Here is a 19,396-nt window from a genome sequence, read left to right as displayed (position 1 = left end):
AATAAAAGCGGGTCGACCCGGTTTTAATACAAAAAGTTAAATTTTACTATTATTAAAGCACTTCAGGGTTAGTCTTTTACGTGGTATTTTAGTATACCACTGGGCATTATAATTATGCAAAAAGTAGAAATCCGAGTAAAATTGAGGGCGTCGCTGTGCATAATAGACTAAAAAGAGAACATCACTGTTGGCACGTAATAGAATTGTCACCTTGAAATGAACAATTGAAATTTTCTCAGGTCGTTTGGTTATAGAGCAAAATATTAGAAAACACTATAATCGTTCACATTTATATTTTTATTACTCAAACAAATCGCCAGTTTTCTTATGTACACGTGTCCAGAATGCCCCCTCCCCCTTACGTAGAATTTGTACGTAACTTAAAATTATGAAAATTATGGACGGCCCCTAATCATATTCTTTTGGTAGTAAGGTCATGATCATGAACTTTAACAATATAGTGTCATTCACTTTATTTCTTTAAGTTACTCATTCAAGCATCGCACACACTCTCGGCATTCCCATGTAGGGCTAACTATTCATGGAACTGATTTCTGCCGACATTTTGAAGAGGAAGTAGTGGCAATTGACATTCTACTTTGATATGTGAAGTAAGTTATACATATTAGAGACCTTGCGAAATGGAGTTAGAAACCACAAACTTTAACGTCTAGAGGATTATAGAGGATTATGTATTCAAAACCACTCTGCCATTAAAGCCGCTTGAAGTTAAAGTTAACGCGAGAATCTATAGTGTGCCGTAAATTATGATGAAATACGTCATAATTTAGAACAATAGTTTGCCAATTTCCTCATAGCCTACATAATTACCACTTATGTATTATCCAGTTAATAGACCAATTATTGGAAATCTAATTTGGTTGGGTAAAAAACATGCTACATGTTGCTGAAACTTATTGATTGAATTAGATCAAAATAATTTTTGTTCCAAACGTCACACTTGATATATAGTTGTGTGTGTGCTCATGGCGTACACCAAATCAGTTTGCGGAACCAAGTTTTTAGCTTGACTTCAACGCCAAGGGGATTAAGTTCCCGTAAAATGGTCTGGTTTTACTTGAGCCAGCAGTATACGATACTTCAGGAAGAGTAAAGCAGGTGCATAACATTTTATATATAACATGTCATAGGTTGTGCCTGGTAAGAGATGGGGTAGGGAGGAGGAGAGGGAGGGCATTGGAAGTGGACAGGGAGGTGCTTTGCTGGTAGCCAACGGGGGGAGGGGGGCTCCCCCGTGGGACATCTTGTCTTCTTTCTTGACCCTCCCCTTTTGGATGCTGGCCGCCGTGATATTTTACGCTTTTAGGCCCTTTTCTGCCATTTTAAACCCATTTTTGTAAAAACGTTTCCCTTTGAGAATCGGCCCATGCCCTCCTAACAGAAAAACCCTGACAAAATCACTGGGGAGGGGGAAACAGGAGTGCGAGTGGGTAATTATAGGAGGGTCAAGTTTGAGAGAGCGAGTACAGATAGAGGGGAGAAGGAGGGGAAAATAAGGAGAATGTAGGGAAGGGGAAACAGGAGGGGAAGGGGGAGAGAGATTCAGAAGGAGGGAAAAGAAATAAAGAATATGTATTTCATTGGGCTTTGCGAAGTAAATTGGAATATGAAATTGACAAAGCTGACGAGCCTTTATTAAATAATATTATATATATAGGCCTATAACTATCGTAAGAATATTAATTGAAACGTATAGGGCCAAGCTAGTTTCAAAATAATATGATAAGGAGAATAACGCTGGGTCCGACATAATCCATGTTGAGTGGTATCGCGAGTTCATTCATGTTTACTCAAACGAAGCTCTTAAGGTAGAGTCTTTTGTCTTGAAGTGGGACTAAAAACCACTTGACTAAACAAAAGAGAGACATTTGGATGTAGTCGGTTACAAGCTCGTACAATGCCCTTCTTTTGAACGCCCATTGATACACATGTCCCGAGTTTAAGCGACAAGACGCTGTTGTTGCAGTAACCAACCATACGTTCGCGTTGGAGTAAATTTGAGCAAGAAATCCAATCGATATTTCTGAAGTTGCCGTTCCAGTTAAAGTAACTTCATTCCGCAAGGTCTCTATTATCCGATTATGGGCATATTATTTTAAGAGATACAGGGTGTCCCTGAAAGAACAGTATTATCGGGAACTGATTTTTTTGGTACTTTAACGAATAAATAGCGAATAAATAGCGAATAAATAACGAATAGGCTCACCACGGCAGGATTTCCAGACAGTGTACACTGATCTTTTGTTGAAGAAGCTCACCGATGTGATGGAGGATCCCCAACATCCACTCCACCATCGCTTGTCATATCATCATAACTCAAAAACTGGTCGTATGCAACTGCCGCGTGCAAATACAGACAGATACCTGAACTCATTTTCCCTCAAGCTATTTTGTATCATAACTCCAAGTATCGTCGTTAATTTATGTTTTCATACCATTTCTAGGGAGTGCCTTTGAATTTCATTGTGCTTTATATAATACCTGTTTTTGTATTATGCTTTTTCTCTATTGTATTTTATTATGATCTCATATGCATGTAATTTCCAGAAATGGATTAATAAAGTTTAACTTGACTTGACTTGACTTGAATAAAGCAAACGTAACTAATTTTACAAAACTACCTAGTTTCCAATCCGTTCCACGGAGTCGATGTCTATCAATGACAACATACGTATCATGCGCTGATGGTGCGCAGTGATTAGGCCATCTTAATTTAATAGTTCGTCTCAAAGCCCTTCCCAAGTTCAAAACCTAATACGGAATGCACTTTTAATTATTTTTTTTTACTTTAATTTTTTGTATCTGTGGCAAGAATAGACCACCTTTTCATCTCTCAAGGAGGTTTAACTGTGGTCAAGATGAAGAATTTTTATTGAGATTTACGCTTTAGGCTATTTTGACGTCTGACGATGTCAGACGTGAGATTTTTGTGTGGTGGGTCGGAAAAAAAACAGCGACAAAAATTGAAATTTACTCAACGCGGGAATAACGCGGAAAAGGGCGATTTTACTAATGCGCGCGAGGGCTTAGATATGAATTAAATCAAGATGGTCTTAACAATATTATGTGATCATCGATTGATATTAGAATCCGTGGAAAGGCTTGAAAATTTCATTTGAACAAAACCAAAAATGTAACTCACTATTGACGGTTTCGCCTATCATGGTCGGTAGGCATCATCAGAATGATGGTTGTAGATCCTTACTTCCGGTTGGACGTATCCCGGCCGACGAGGGTGTCTTATCAGCCAGGAGAGGATCATACACGTGACTAAGGAAGTGGGCCCCCTCTCTGTTCATGACGTTCGGGCCTCTTCTCCTGATCCACATGGATTCTTATTTGCATCGCACTCTTTGCACAAGATCCTAGCATTGTCCCAGTTGGTGACATGCTTTTGCTGGACCACATGGTCCGCAATGACGGACTTAGATTGTTCACTCGCTGATTGCTTGCGAGATTGTCGGGTATAGTTGGTTTTGGTCTTTGACACCCTGGCCGTTTTTTTTTTGGTGCTCATTCAGTCTAGTTTCAAATTTGCGGCCCGTCTCCATGGAATCTCATATGGTCGAATCCAACGAAAAGTGCACACGGCATGTTCAGGGCCATAACTTAAAAGTATTAATCAATTGGCATTTGTTTTTGTATTGTGTTTATTCGCCTTGATCATACGCTTCGCGCCATATATAATAAGACCCCTTCTGTGAAAAACTTAGACACAGAGACCCCAAAACATGCTATTTTTACCCATTTTTTCAAAATATTTCTTAAGGTATTTTTAAAAACATCTAAATCAGTTATGAAAAGAAATCATTGGATTGAATCTAAATTGATTTCCTGAAAGGTGTGTATTCAAAGATTGCCTGTTTGTATAATGTTATGTACAAAAAAAGTTTTTTCGTGGATACTGAAAAATGTCACAAAATGCCCCTTTAACGAAAACAATATAAATATATAAATCTTCCATTCCATTTGGAAGTGACAGTAGATATCAGGAAAGAGACAGTAGGCGATCACTTCCGTTATTTAATATTCACCGAGCGCAATAGCATCAAAGTTCACAGCAAATGGGCTATTCCAGTTGAAATACATACACCCATTGTGGAAGACATGACCTTGATCTTCCACACAGGGAGTGTGAATTTCACATGGGGTTACCTGAATGGGTGACTCTAGTTGAAATCTAAACCACTGTGTGAAAGATTAAAGTCATGTCTTCCATAGGGGTGTATGGATTTCAACTGGAACAACCCAATGGTTCAACGTTTATACTTCCTATCTCGCAGGTTGGTGTATACAATTTCACAATTTCTTTCGAACTTGAACTGTGAAGTAGTCTTCAAAATTGGGTAGGCCTATATGACAGAATCATCGACATGCGCCATTTTAACACGGACCAGACATTTTGAAGGTAAGATGTTAATAAGGCCGTATAAAATGTGTTGGTTCTCGTCCAGAGGATTTTCATGAATGGATGAGGGAGGGAGGAAGTTTTTTTTTTTTTTTTTTTTTTTTTTTTTTTTCAATCCAATGTAAAATGAGCATTGTCAGTAGTTTTTGGTCTTTTCCAACAGTGCTCGAGGAAACGATGAGGCCCCTTTTTTTTCAAATGTGAGATTCTGAGGTATAAACCCCCTAGAGTACCACAAAAAGACTTGGAGGTGATCCTTGTTCTCTAATAAACTTATTTATATGTATGAACATTTCATAAATCATTCCAAAGTCTATAAAAAATCTATAAAAATCTGACAAATCCCAGAAATTGAGGAGGGAGGGGCGAGAACCAAAACATTAATTTTATATGGCCTAATATCTACCTGGCTTCGATTTATACCGGTATTTGTAATCTACATATTATAATTTGACTGCACAAAGCTACGCAAAGTTATTTTAAAGTTTGCTGTGACCAGGGCCGTCGGCATGGGGGGGGGTGCGATATTAGGCCGAATAAAATTAATTAATGTTTTGGTTCTCGTTAGTCCCTCCCTCCGAGAGAGAGAGAGAGAGAGTATGCACAACGGGCAAGTGGACTACGGAGTAGTCTAAAGTAACCAGCATATGCGCATGTAACACTTTATTTGGTCTATAGCAAGAAAAAATATTTTTCAATCCGATGGCACTTCCACCTGATGATTCACTAGATATGATCTTCTCGTTTGATAAATCTAGAATTCAAAAGGAAAGAGAGAATTTTGTCCCGCTTTGGCTGGAATTGACCATATACACTAGACCCAAACTGGTGAGATTACCTGATATGTGATATCTTCTATGATCTAAAATTGCATCTTAGGGATAGAATCAGGGGCGGCGCCAGGGTATTTTGATAGGGGCAATACAATTTTTGAAATTTGTTAAGCGGCGCGACACCGCGCTGCCCGTCGCGCTTGCGCGACGCAGGGGGTGTCTGAGGGTGGATGTGCCCCGTCAGAATTTGGAACATTTTCAAAATGAAAGCACAAATGAAGCCATTTGATGCACCATTTTCACCCTTTTTGGGTTATTTATTTATTCTCCAACCGCATATTTTTATGGATTTCATTCATGGGCCCGACTTTCGGGCCGAAAGTCGCGCGCTGGTTTTAGGCATGGACCTACCCAATTACGTAGTAAATCTAGCACCTTTTGGCAACAGAATAAGTTCATGGTACAAATGTGCACGAAGTGCGCGAAAATTTGCAATATTGAAGCTAAACTGGTGATGGTGGAAAATTTAAATAAAAATTGGCACTTTGTAGGCTAAAATGGCCAAATATGGGTTAACCCACATACAGGCGTCAACATTGGGGAATGATTGTATGGCCCATCTACCCTATCAACATATTGGGTGGATTTATACCCGGCACCAAAACCCACACCCCGCGATCTACGCCTATGGTCGCAACGCGGTTAGACTATGCCATAGTCGAATTTTGATAAAAATATGTTATTATTATTTAATCATGATGAACGCACTCCGTTGAACTCAAAATTTAATATATACTGATGTTTATTAAACATGTTAAGATTAAAGTGTTCAATGGTAAAATGGTCATAAAGAGTTTATATAATTAGATGATTAGTGACAATAAAAGTTATTGAATGACTTTGGTCTCAAAAAACATTTTTAATCATACTTGTTTATCAATCCAATGTAACCACAAGTACTAAGCAGACGCGCTAAATGGGCGTCTATGCATCACTGAGAGATTAACTTTCGCGGCACCACAAACGTGCCGCAAAATTCCATAGATTGTTATGTACGATGTAGTTAATGGTAATGGCGCGTGCCCGGAGGATTTAAACAATAGCGAGATCTGGGCGACCAATCACAAGCCAGATCCATTTAAAGATGCATTACATCATGACCAATTTTAGTTAGGCCAGAAATTGGCCTAACTCTCCATAGAGTCCCGTGTTAAAAATGTTAACCACAAGTCAAAGTAAGTAGTCCTCTTGGAAAGCTAACAAACAGAGGGAGTATGGTGACTGAAAATATCAGATGTGAAAATCTATCAACTGCACACACATTAATACAAAACAGCGTTTTATGCTAAGTTAAATGTAATAGCCAGAGTATGCAAAATTGGCAAGCGGACTACGGAGAAGTCTATATGGTGCCTAGCTACAATGATGTTGGTCAGGCGCGTTGAGGTGATGTGGACACAGAACTAATGATTTTGCAAAATCGACAGAATATATGCGCATCCCATCACCCCTGTGTACCGCGCCCTTCATCAGCACCAATGTAGATTAGCCATAGGCATATATGCGTAGATCCCAGGGGTGATGGGGGATAAATCCCCAATATATTGATAGGGGGATGGTCCATACAATCACCCCCATGTGGACACCTGTATGTGTATTTCTGACCAAATTAACCTCAAATATGGCCATATAAACCAAAAAACCAGTTTAGTTTCATATTCAATATGGTAAATTTTTCCACGCGCTTCGCGGGCATTTGTAGCAGAAACTGATTTTTGTCACCAAAAGGTGCTGGATTCAATATACTATATATATCCCCAAAGTAATCTACGCCACTGGCCATACGGTATGCTGGCAAGTCAATCCCCAGGGCCGGATTTACCATTGGGCCAGATGGGCCAGGGCCCAGAGGGGCCAACATTGCCCTCTGCATTCTTTGTAGCCCGAAAAACACCATGTTTTGGAAATCTATGCTCGTCTACCTCTAAATTGTAATGCTCCCGCGCGCCGCCACGGTCGATCTAATACCTAAACCAAAACTTGGCCACTTGTGTGCACATGCCTTTGTCACGGTGGGTTTGGGGCTTCCAAATTTTGGCCTGCCCAGGCCCCCAAAAAAGGTAAATCCGGCCCTGACAATCCCCTCCCCTGTTATGACAAAATTTACGATTTGCATTTTCCTTTTGGTCTATTATTTAGACCCAAAATTAAGCCCATTAATTAATCACCTTTGTGAGTAGATCTGAAAATTGAAAATTCCTTTTTTTTTTCATCTCAAACTTAAACACGATTACGAATCTCACAAATGAAAGGGCAACTCCTCTGATGTCTGGAATAAGCATAAAGCTCATGAGCTGGATCAAAATATCGGGACTATATTAACTAAAAAATGTTAGAAGCCTATGCATCGTCCTTTGGCACGATTTTAGTACCCACAATTGTGTTCATTATTTATTTTTAGCAGTGAAATTGCTATTTTTTCCCGCGCTTCGCGCGCATATGTCCCGGTAATGTTCTTTTAGTAGTAGATCAATGGGACAATTACTGTCTGTCCAATTAACTTACAGACTCGGTTTGTATTATTTATTTGAAACAATATGTGGGTTAGAAAAAAGTCATGAAAGAAAATGTTCTAGTGGACCTCGGACCTTTGAAAATGTTTTTCTTCATGTCGACTTTTATTCAATTTTGACTATATTTCGACAATAAAACGGGACCATACAATTATTCCTAATGATTAAAAACTTTTGAAAGGAAAGTCCATTTCACAGTTAGGGGCGATTAAAATCGAGGTCTCGGAGTGACAAATCATAATCAGCAATGTATAGGTCTACTACTACTGATTCACCTTTGGGCTAATTAAAATGATCGATGTATTTGTCAATTTCTATAACGCAATAACAATAATACCTAATACATATTCAAAAAGATAAATAAAGATATAATAGACATACAATAAATGCTATTCTGCTTGTCCTTTTTAAGAGCGACAACGCACAGTGTCATCGCCCCGATATCGTCATGGCAGAAAATGCCATGGTAGGTTGAATCCACAGCCACGCATGGCCATTGTGTTCTCACCTGTTTAATAGTTTTTAAACGCATAATAGGCTGAAGGACATCCGACTAAGGCTAATGACATTAGCCTGAGACTGACCTCTGTACGGTCAGCGAGCATACATACGCCATTGTCATCTGCTTACACTGCCTCTACGATAGTCTCCTACACAGCCAGTTTTTGTCAGTCGGTCTGACACTCGTCGATCCTGTATGTTCGTGATAGCCACACACAGTCTGGCCCGAGACTACCTCCACGAGGGTCTACGCTGCGCTATTTAAAATCTGAATTTTTGTCACTTTTTCAGCTCAAGACGCACGCTAGTTTCTCAAGACGCTAACTAACGACGATAATATCTGTTGAACATATATGTTCAAGTGCAAGGAACCAGATCTGGTTTCTTTATACGAAATCATTTACGGGAGATATTCATCATTTTCTAACCCGGTATCCAAAGATTTATCGTCTGAATATCAATCGTGCATAGCATATTTACGTGTATCGATCCCGTGTATTCATTTCAGTGTCTCTTGTTGTATAGACGAATCCAACGAGCCAAGTCATGGTCAGGATTTGGTCGGCCATCTTTGGTTTCCCGCTAGCACCAACCTGGGGTTTTGAGCACCCGATTGTGCAAATAAAAGCCGCCTAACAGCTAGAGAAGATGCAAAGACGAGGAGGGTTAATAGAATAATAATATACAATAGAGGTAATCCTGTCGCATGTATTCATACATAGTCCTTTTGTTCATCCATTTGTACATCTATGAATAGATGCGACGGGATTACCTGCGGAATTATCTCTATTGTATTATTCTATTAACCCTGCTCGACCTTCTCTAGGTGTAAGGCGGCTTTTATTTGCACAACTGTTGGAGCTGTATTGTGTTGTAAACTTCTTTTGTCTACCTGTGTTTTCGCGGAATGTGTAAAACGGGTGATGGAATGCAGTTTAAAATTTCCGCCAAGGCCGAATCATTTCACATTTTGGATGCATTGTAGCCGACGGGGACCCAACTAAAGGCTGCTAGTCAGGTGTAGGAATGCGTGTATTTGGAATCGTCTATAATGTAATTATTAACCGGGCGATGTCGGTGTGCAACGACCTCTAAATTATACGTATCATACCGTAAATACGGCTGACTACTCAAATGCATTCAACAAAAGCATGATTGCAATCTACCGCGACAGTTCGTCTCACACACATAACAAATACACTACGATCAAGTACGTTGGTGACAACATTCAATTGAATGGACTGCACTGCGCCATGATTACGGTGAAGGACACCGGTTCAAATCCTTTGTTTGGAGATAATCAATAATTTCATGCACAACCTCTATTGATCGAAAATGGTTTGTCCTTATTTGATTGTCACATCTATAGAGGAATCCAAATTCACGCATTCCTGCACCTGACTAGCAGCCTTTAGTTGGGTAGCCGCCGGCTACAATGCACCCAAAATGTGAAATGATTCGGCCTTGGCGGAAATTTTAAACTGCATTCCATCACCCGTTTTACACCTTCCGCGAAAACACAGGTGGACAAAAGAATGATTATAAAAGTTTAAAACACACAGCTTCTATTATTCTCTGTTGAAGTGATATAATAATCGGATTAACTACACGCGGTATCTATCCCTCGTTTCATCTTTTCTGTTTCTGTTTCGGTTTCAGTTTTCGGTTTCGGATCTCATTGTTATTTTGAAGTGTTTGCATGGTACGTGTGAACAATCCTTTTATTCTAGTCTTTTGTTGACTACAGAAAAGTTGAACGAAGATAAGTTCTGTTTCGGTTTCGGTAATGTTAATTTCTGACATGAAAAACGTGAGATGAGAGGGTTGATGCTAATCTAGACAAAAGAAGTGTCTAAATTTTAAAGTCGTAAATTCGCGATAAATTGTACGGCTTCGATTGACTTGCGTTGGGTACTTCAGCCTAGGCGGGAGTGGCTCGTGAAAATAGCCCAGCGTAGAAATATATATTAATCGCTAGTAATCAGTGTTGCCAAGAATTAGGTATAGGGGCTTACTTGTTCGCGCAATCGCGCAAAAATCGGTCATATGATTATGTAGAGATGAAACGGGGGAATTTCGTCCCAAATACACCCTAAAATTTGGTAATATGCAACACCAAAGAAGTGCGTTGAAGTGAAACTAATTGGATTTCTTTCATTGGAATTGATAATCTGATCATTGCTTCAGGCAAAATTGCCTGACTCAAATCTATTTTAAATGTATATTATTTTTCATTTATTGACCAGGTTAAGCATGTTAAAGATGGCAAATTTCGAAATAAGGGGAAATGAGAGAGTGGAGATGATGAGACGAGGAGATGATCGGGTGGAGGGGTGGAGGGGAGGAGAGGAGAGGAAATGAGAGAGGAGAGGAGAGGAGAGGAGAGGAGAGGAGAGGGGAGGAGAGGAGAGGAGAGGAGGAGAGGAGAGAGACGAGAGGAGAGGAGATGAGAGGAGAGGAGAGGAGGAGGAGAGGAGAGGAGAGGAGAGGAGAGGAGAGGAGAGGAGGAGGAGAGGAGAGGAGGAGAGGAGGGAGAGAGGAGAGGAAAAGAGAGGAGAGGAGAGGAGAGGAGGGCGAGTAGAGGAGTGATGAGTTTATTCAATTTATTAAAATTTGTCCATGTTGATGATAGGCAAACTGCTTAAGTTTTCCAACTGCATAGCAGGGTAAAATTAGCAACAAAAAGATGAATTAAGAAAGCCTAAATTTTACCAACATCAAAGGCTTATCGGTATTAGAGGACATTCAAGCGAAAGGGGCGCTAGACCACTAAATACACCGGTCTTCCACACACAGTGGGTGTCCCAAAATCTCGTCCTATCCATCCTTGTTTATTAACAACAGGTATCTACCTCTATTGAAATAAGCTGATTGGTACTTCAAATTTAACAATGAATTCAAGGAACAGATCAATTCACACAATCCCTTGCGTTTTCGTTTCTGAACAATAGAGCTCCCGAAACAGAAAAGATAAAACGAGCCTATGCATTGATGTACTTGCGAACAAAAGGACTATATATATGTATGAATAGATGCGACGGGATTACCTGCGGAATTATCTATATCATAATACTAATCATGGCGTGTCCGTCCATCCGTCCGTCCGTCCGTCCCTCTGTCCGCGCGCTATCGCGTGCGCGTGGCTCGCTAACGCGTGCTCGCGGTGCGTATCGCGTGCGCGCTATCGCGTAGTGCGCGGAGTATACCGACGGGCGCAGTGCGAGCATCGGAAAGCATTACAGTGTGGTTAATCGTGCAGGTGCATCTCATCGGATTCCAAAACGGCACACCAGAGGCCTATTAGTAGTTTAAAAGGTCAGGGCAAGTAGGCCTATATGGGTAACGGGAACCGCGAGAACCGCGAAATCTAGTTGTATATATTATTCTATTAACCCCCTCGTCCTTGCATCTTCTCTAGGTGTTAGGCGGCTTTTATTTGCACAAAACGCTCAAAACACCAGGTTGGTGCTAGCGGCTACCCAAAGATGGCCGACCAAATCCTGACCATGACTTGGCTCGTTGGATTCGTCTATTGGACTTCTATCTTCGAAGTGTAATAATCGAACCGTCCAAATACGTATTTGATAAATGGCACCCAACGTTTCACGGATCATTTTCAAATTTGCCGTGAGATTGCTCGAATTTCAATAGATTTGTGGTTATAATGTTTCCAAATATCTTTGGAACAAGAAAAACTTCTTAGGTCTGAAAGTCACTAACAACATTTCTTTCATGACATTTTCGAAAACGTATATATATTTAAATAAGTAATAAAAACCGGGTCTCTAAGTTAATTGGACAGACAGTAGGAAATTTTGCCCCCTGGCTCGGTGACTCCTGTACATCCCTCTTTGAATTTTAGCATTGAAATGGCAAATTTTCGCTTTAAAAAAAACCCGCTGTACATCAAAATTTCGTTCACTTTTCCTTGGTAAAGGAATTCTGGGGAAAAACTTGAGTTGCAGTGGGGGGGGGGGTCTTCTATCCGAAGAACCAGGGGTGGCAATCATGTTGCGCAGGGGCCAGCAAAAAGTAAATCCGGCCATACCAGCAAAATTTATTTCTCGACCCCCCTGAGAAAATGGTCTAGCGACGGCCCTGAACCGGTTAGATATTGGTTTAGTCAATCGTGTTGTAATTTTGGGCTGTCAGCCCAAAAATGCAAATCGGACTATATCTTGTAAAATGACCGAAGATTAAAGAAATCGTACATGTTGTATGTAAATGTTCACAAAGATTATAGTCCTAGGTTTCTGATGGTATAAAAATCACAAACAAGAGGGGGGAATGAGGCAATGGATCACGAAGCAATGGATGCCCTTTAATATGATATCCTGTCTCATCCCGTCTCCTAAAGTAATAAAAGATATTTAACAGTATACAGTATGGACTCGATTCTAAAACTGGTTGATTATGTTCATATAAAATCGTGTCTTTCTACTTTTGTTATTCCATGTAATCCACTGCGTTTATTTGTTCCCTCCAGAATGAAACACGAGAAACCAATAAACTTCTATGTTGCTTCGGTTTAAGTCACAATGGAAGATATTGAGCAATTTCGATGGTGAGTAGTTGTACGTCGATATTTTACACCTAGGGTCTTTTTATCTTTTCAGTTTCCGTAAGTTTATTGTTCAGATACGAAAACGCGGGGGATTCAGTAAGTTTACTGTAATCTGACTTCATTGTTAACTTTGAAGTACCAATCAGGTTATTTCAATAGAGGGGATGCCTATGTCAATAAAAGCGGGAGAGACGAGGTTATGAAACACCGGTGTTAACACCGGTGTTTTTAATGGTCTAGCGCCCTCTCGTCTGACATTGTTAAATTGATCTACATTAATTTGACAAAATGCATGCCAATCCGAATGACAAAGTCCACGTTTTTCTATAAAAATGTTGAAAATAAGCCCTTAAATCACAAAAGGTCCGATTATGAGCCTGTCGCACCCCAATGCACTTGTGCAGGGCCATAGTGTCGCCCTTCCCTCGTATCAATGTCCATCTCCCTATTTTGCCCCCCCCATGATCAGTCTCCTCTCCCTCCCCGGTCCCTACTCTCTCCTCTCGAGTCCTTTTCTTTCCAGTCTTTCCGTCTCTCCCTCTCCTCTCTTTCTTCCTCACCCCCTCCCACTCTCACTTGTTCAGTCTCGAGCTCTCCCTCCCTTGGTCCCCTCCCTTGCGAAACTTATCAGTATGATCCATGACTGAAAATAAGCTCTGCAAAAATAAGCATTTAAAATAAACCCGAGTCTTGCATATAGGCCCAACCAATTATCAGATTAGCTTGCCATTGGTACAAATGAATAGAATACATTATCTTTGCTCCAATGCAATTCTTTTGTATTGCATTTCAATATAAAACATGATTACCAAATCACCACTTGTACGCGTCTCATTGGGAGATATTTGACTATTTTAGACGCTCGTTTCATCTCCAATATGAAAGACTTTTGCTTATAACTTGGCAACATGGTTAGTATATATTTCAATGCAAGACTATTTTTACGAGCTACTTACGTCTAGGCGTAAGTGCATATACACCAAACACAAGTCAATTGAAGCCGTACAATTTACCGCGAATTTAGGACCGTAAAATTTAGACTCTTCTTTTGTCTAGATTAGCACCCAACCGCACATCTCAAGGTTTTATGTCAAAAATCAATGTAACTTACCAAAACGAAAACTGAAATTCACGAACTTCAAATTTTCAGTAACTAACAAAAGGCTAGAATAAAAGATTGGTCACACCTGGGAGACTACCACTTCAGAATAACAATGACTTACAAAAACGGATACGGATACGGAAACAGAAACTGAAAAGATAAAACGACGGATAGTGTATATTCGAAGGCGAATATTCGGCTTCGAATACTTTTTTGATGTCAAATTATACACGGCAACGAATAAAATATGATGACACGCCGAGTTGAATCGGATTAAAGGATGACTCCGGCAATCACAACATTATGCCTCATATGTTAGAAAAACAATTATCAAGCACGAATCACGTGGTTTTATTTGAAACAAATTCATATTGACCATAAAAACGAATTAAAACAACCGGCTCTCAACACGCGATATTCAAAATTCCCGGGCTCCGAAATTGTCGAGTGCAATGACGTCCCAGCAATACAATGAAAGCTGACGACAATTGAGCACAAATAACGTCATTGCACTCAGATAATTTCGGCGCGGGAATTTTGAATATAGCGTGTTGAGAGCTGATTGTTTTTATTCGTTTTTATGGTCAATGTCAGTTTGTTTTCAATAAAGCCACGTGATTCGTGCTTGATAAATATTTTTCTAACATATAAGGCATAATGTTAATTAAGTCGTGCTTACACAGTCGGACTTAAGTCACTTATTACCGGACTTAAATTACGTCGGTAATAGTATCGGATATAAGTGGCAGAGTGAATTAGCGTCGGATATAACTATATCCGACGTAATGTGCTTTAAATCCGACAATTTGTTCCCACAGTCGGACTTAAATTACGTCGGTAATAGTATCGGATATAAGTGGCAGTGTGAATGAGCGTCGGATATAACTATATCCGACGAAATGTGCTTTAAATCCGACAATATAAAACCGAAGATGACCAGGGTTAAGAGCTGTTAAGACCGATCGAAACGTTACGTCCGGTAATAGTAATTACGTGTGGACATGCAGCACTATTGGACTGTCGGATATAACTGTGAGTATATCACTCGCGCATAATTTTAAGTAGAGTCATAGGCGTAGATCCCGGTGGGATGGGGTGAAAAATCCCACCAATATTTTGCCTGGGGGATGGTCAATACAATCATCCCCCCCCCCCAATTTTGACGGCTGATAATGGGTTTCTGACCAAATTAACCTCATATTTGCCCATTTTGTGCAAATTTTCACGCGCTTCGCGCGCATTTATTCTACTTTTACACCATACTTCATCAGTTTAGCTTCAAAATAGCAACATTTTTCGAGCGCTTCGCGCACAATTCAACCAACAAACTTATTCTTTCGCCAAAAGGTGCTGGATTGACTATACTTGAAATTTTGTTCTAACTCCATCCCTCCAATGTCAAAAAGAAATCTACGCCACTGAGCAGACTAATTTACTGCGTGATGTCATCATGGCTGCAGCTGCAAATATTAATATATATAAACGCAATAGAGGGGTCAATTGGAATGACAAGGAAACATTGTCTATCCTCAAAATATGGAGAGACACGGAAAGTATTTCTGGGATAAAAAAAAAAGCTTTGGGAGGAGATAGCCACGCTATTACATGACATGGGGGATTCCCCATACGGTCGGGGGAGCAGATACATGCTAAGATAAAGGCACTGAAAACTCTCCATCGCCCCCTCCATGATCGGGTGAAAAGTTCAGGCGCAGGAGCAATTGACCATCCTTATTGGGATGACTTACACGAGTTTCTAGGGGGGTAGCAAATGTAAACTCTCCAGAGGGCTCAGTGGGGTGGGGGCAGTATGGCCCTGGATGTAGATGGAGATGACATTTATTAAGCCATAAGCATGATAACAGAAAGGCATGCAATTGGATTTTATAAGATGATTAGGGGGTTCCAAATATACGGAAAGAAAAATAGGGGGTGTCATAAAATATTTTTGATGACCAAAATGTAGGGAGTCATAACACAACATGACTACAGATAGTGTGTTTATTTTATTCCAAAAGACTGATGCCTGTTTGGGGGGTGCAAACGGTGGGGGTGTCATAAAATCTTTGCTGACGAAATAGGGGAGGTCGCAATTTTATTGAAGCCGACCTTATGTAAATTTGGCACCCCCCCCCCACCCCCAAGAAAAAATATCATGATGATGGGAGTCATTGTTATTTTTTATTTTTGTCATTTTTTCAAAGATGTCCACCATGCACAGTGTCAACACCCTGTGTTATCTGAGACTAGTCTCAGGTGTTATAGGGCTTGCACCTGGAACTTAACTGACTGGGCTAAACGTGTTCCTTTATACCTATAAAGTAGAATTGTAATTCTCAAAATTAAATATATCACGATTTTTACATTGTATTTCAAAATCTTTACATAAAAAATGCAGTAAAAGATATCCACAGCAAGCTGCAAGGCCCCGCTAATTAGTGTACTGCTTTTCGAGTGAGTGTACTGGAAACAAAACCCTGGTTTTACCTGATTTTCTTGTAATAGAAACATCATATGGGGTACTAGAGCATGCACAAATCGTAATCATGTGTAGAATATAGAAACTCTGTGTGTATCTCATATGATAGTCATGGTATGCTTAGCCCGAGTCGCTCGGCCTATCTCGAACAAAATCACTATGCGTAGCTGTTGAAAAATGAGAGGAGTCGCTGTACTATCACGGCAATTTTTGACACGACGATATAGGGATGATGACGATGTGCCATGTAGGGCCTACATGTATAAAATGCGATATAGAGCTAAGTCTACTGTAAAATGGGACTACTTTGTCAAACTAAAATAATAATAATAATAATAATAATAATAATAATAATAATAATAATAATAATAATAATAATAATAATAATAATAATAATAATAATAATGATGATGATGATGATGATGATGATGATGATGATAATAATAATGATAATAATAATAATAGAACCTACATAAATACAAAATTGGTCTGAATTTTGGAACTTTTGAATTTGCATTTTTCTTACATACCTACCGCATTGTCTGTAATTTTTTTTTTTTTTTGGCGTTTATTGAAAGTGAATTTTCAGTGAAAAAATTTAAAATCGGGTTAAATTTTCTGATGATGCTCATGTAGAAAGGAGGAATTTATGACCGGTAATAGGCTTATCGGACATAACACGTCGGACATACGCTGGCGAAGTTACGCAATTTATCGGATTAATTACCATAGCAATACGTGAAAACAATTTTGAACATATAGATTGAATACTGGTCTTTTCAAAGATACCAATCTTACAGGTGCAAGTAATCAGCATGATTCACCTATTGCTATGGTAGTTAATCCGATTATTACGTAACTTCGACAGCGTATAGCGCTATACGCCGTAGAAGTGACGTCATAATCGGATTAACTACCATAGCAATAGATGAATACATTTTTTGAATATACCGCGCTGCACTGCACAGCAGGTTGCACTCATCACCTGTCTTCAATCATATAATTAGGGATGACCCATACACTCCCATAGACATGCAGGGAGGTTAACTGTGCACTGCTTGCACAGACATTTCTAAATTGATCTCATTCTTTTATTTTTCAATATTTTTCTGTAAAAATTGGGGAAGTTAATGCCAATTATATTTTGTAACTATCTTGCAAATTGCTTGCTTGCTTACTTGCTTATGTCGACTCTTGTAGTCGGACTCCCATAATGGCTCTCCAAACTGCTCTGTCAAGCATACAATTCTTGATGTCTGGGCCTGTTAATCCTGTATCATCTGCCAACATCTTGATATAATCCTTCTTGGGTGCTCCTCTTGTTCGCTTTCCATGTTTGGGCTGCCACATAAGAACACTTGAAGCTGCTTCCTCTTCGCTTCTTGCACAGTGCCCTGCAAACTTTAACCTTCTAATCCTGAGCCTCTCAGAGATTGGTAACAGATTCCCATATAGTTCTTTGTTGGTGGTGTGAGTTTGCCATGAGATATCTAGTGCCTTCCGCAAGAGACGGGTATAGCAGCCATCCATAGCTTTTCTCATTTTGGTTGTTATTGTAAAAGGTTTCAGCGCCATATGTTAGTACCGATTCTACAGTGGTGGTAAACAACTTGATCTTTAGATCTCTTGGTAGATTACTTTTCCAGATCTTGTCCATGCTGTTGCATGCTTTCCAAGCAAGTGCCTTTCTGATGTTGAAGTCCTTCTCACTACTGGCAGTCCATGCACCTAGATATTTGAAGTCTTGTACTATCTCCAATTCGCTTCCGTCCAGTGTTTTTATTGAAGATGGAGTTTCCTTGTACAGCATTGCCTTGGTCTTGTTGGCATTCATTCCTAGTCCCACTTTCTGCGCAGCAGCTTCAACAAGATGTAACAGTTCTTGCGCGTCTTTGAGGTTGTCAGCTAGAAGAGCAATATCGTCTGCAAAATCCAGGTCTGTGATTGTGCGTGGGCCTATTCGCCTACTTTTCCTGGGCTCCAGAGTAAAGCCAAGTCGCTCTTCATTGCCTTCCATAGCCTTCCTTAGAACATAATCAAGGACTACGATAAAGAGGAATGGTGCCAGAGTGTCTCCCTGCAGAACTCCTGCTTGGATCTCAAAATCCTTAGTGACACCATCAGGTGATGTGACCTGAGCTATAGTATGATGGTACATGTACATGCATCCTATGGCAGCCACTAGCCTCTCTGGGACTCCATATGCTCTCATTATGTCAAGCATTTTCCCACGGTGGATGGTATCAAATGCCTTCTTGAAATCGATGAATATTACTGCTGCATTGAGATTGTTGTTCTTGACTTCCTCAATTATCCTCCTTAGAGCAAGTATTTGTGACACCGTAGATCTCCCAGGTCGAAAACCATTTTGGTTGAATCTCAGGACCGGGTCAAGGTAAGGGCGAATCCTATTGAGTAGCAGCCTGTTGAATGTTTTTGCTACGATGGATGACAAACATATTCCCCTGTAGTTCTTCCCTTCTCTTAAATCTCCACTTTTGGGGATTGGTATGAGGTTGAGAATTGACCACTGGTCAGGTTTCTTTCCATTCATCAATGCCTCATTGCAGAAGTTGAGGACTATGTCATCAAGGTTGCAGCGTTTTAGGACTTCAGGTGGAATCCCATCCTCACCGGTGCTTTTCCCTTCTGAAATGTCTTTTTTGGCAGTGTCATATTCAACCTGATCAAAAGCATCAGTTCGCATGTTGAACTCTTCGTATGCTTGATCTATGGCTTCATACTCATCGGTTACATCTGGTGGGTCTCCAAGTAGTTGCTGGAAGTGTTGGAACCAAGCATTCAGTCTTTCGCCTTGCGTGTCCCCTTTTATTTGACCTTTTTAGCAGATTTACGCCCACTAACTTCATTGATGAGGTCCCAGGCTGGCTTATGGTGGCAGTTGATGTTACAATTCTCCACCTCCTTGATCTTTCTTTTAAGGATTTGTTCATTTGCCTCTTCATAAACCTTTC

The 19,396-nt window shown here is 40.1% G+C and overlaps 1 long non-coding RNA gene across 1 annotated transcript; it reads left to right on the top strand.

Annotated features, from left to right (window-relative positions):
- The first annotated feature begins 524 nt into the window (after positions 1 to 524).
- LOC140162782 (uncharacterized) lies at positions 525 to 12,841 on the top strand. The gene is made up of 3 exons (XR_011860345.1): positions 525 to 611; positions 4,305 to 4,429; positions 12,763 to 12,841. It is a non-coding gene; the product is annotated as an uncharacterized lncRNA (long non-coding RNA).
- The last annotated feature ends 6,555 nt before the right edge of the window (positions 12,842 to 19,396 follow it).

This window comes from Amphiura filiformis, chromosome 10 (genome assembly GCF_039555335.1).
Source record: "Amphiura filiformis chromosome 10, Afil_fr2py, whole genome shotgun sequence".
Lineage (NCBI taxonomy): Eukaryota > Metazoa > Echinodermata > Ophiuroidea > Amphilepidida > Amphiuridae > Amphiura > Amphiura filiformis.
The sequence above is the reverse complement of the archived record's forward strand: the minus strand, read 5'-3'. Positions and strand labels throughout refer to the sequence as shown.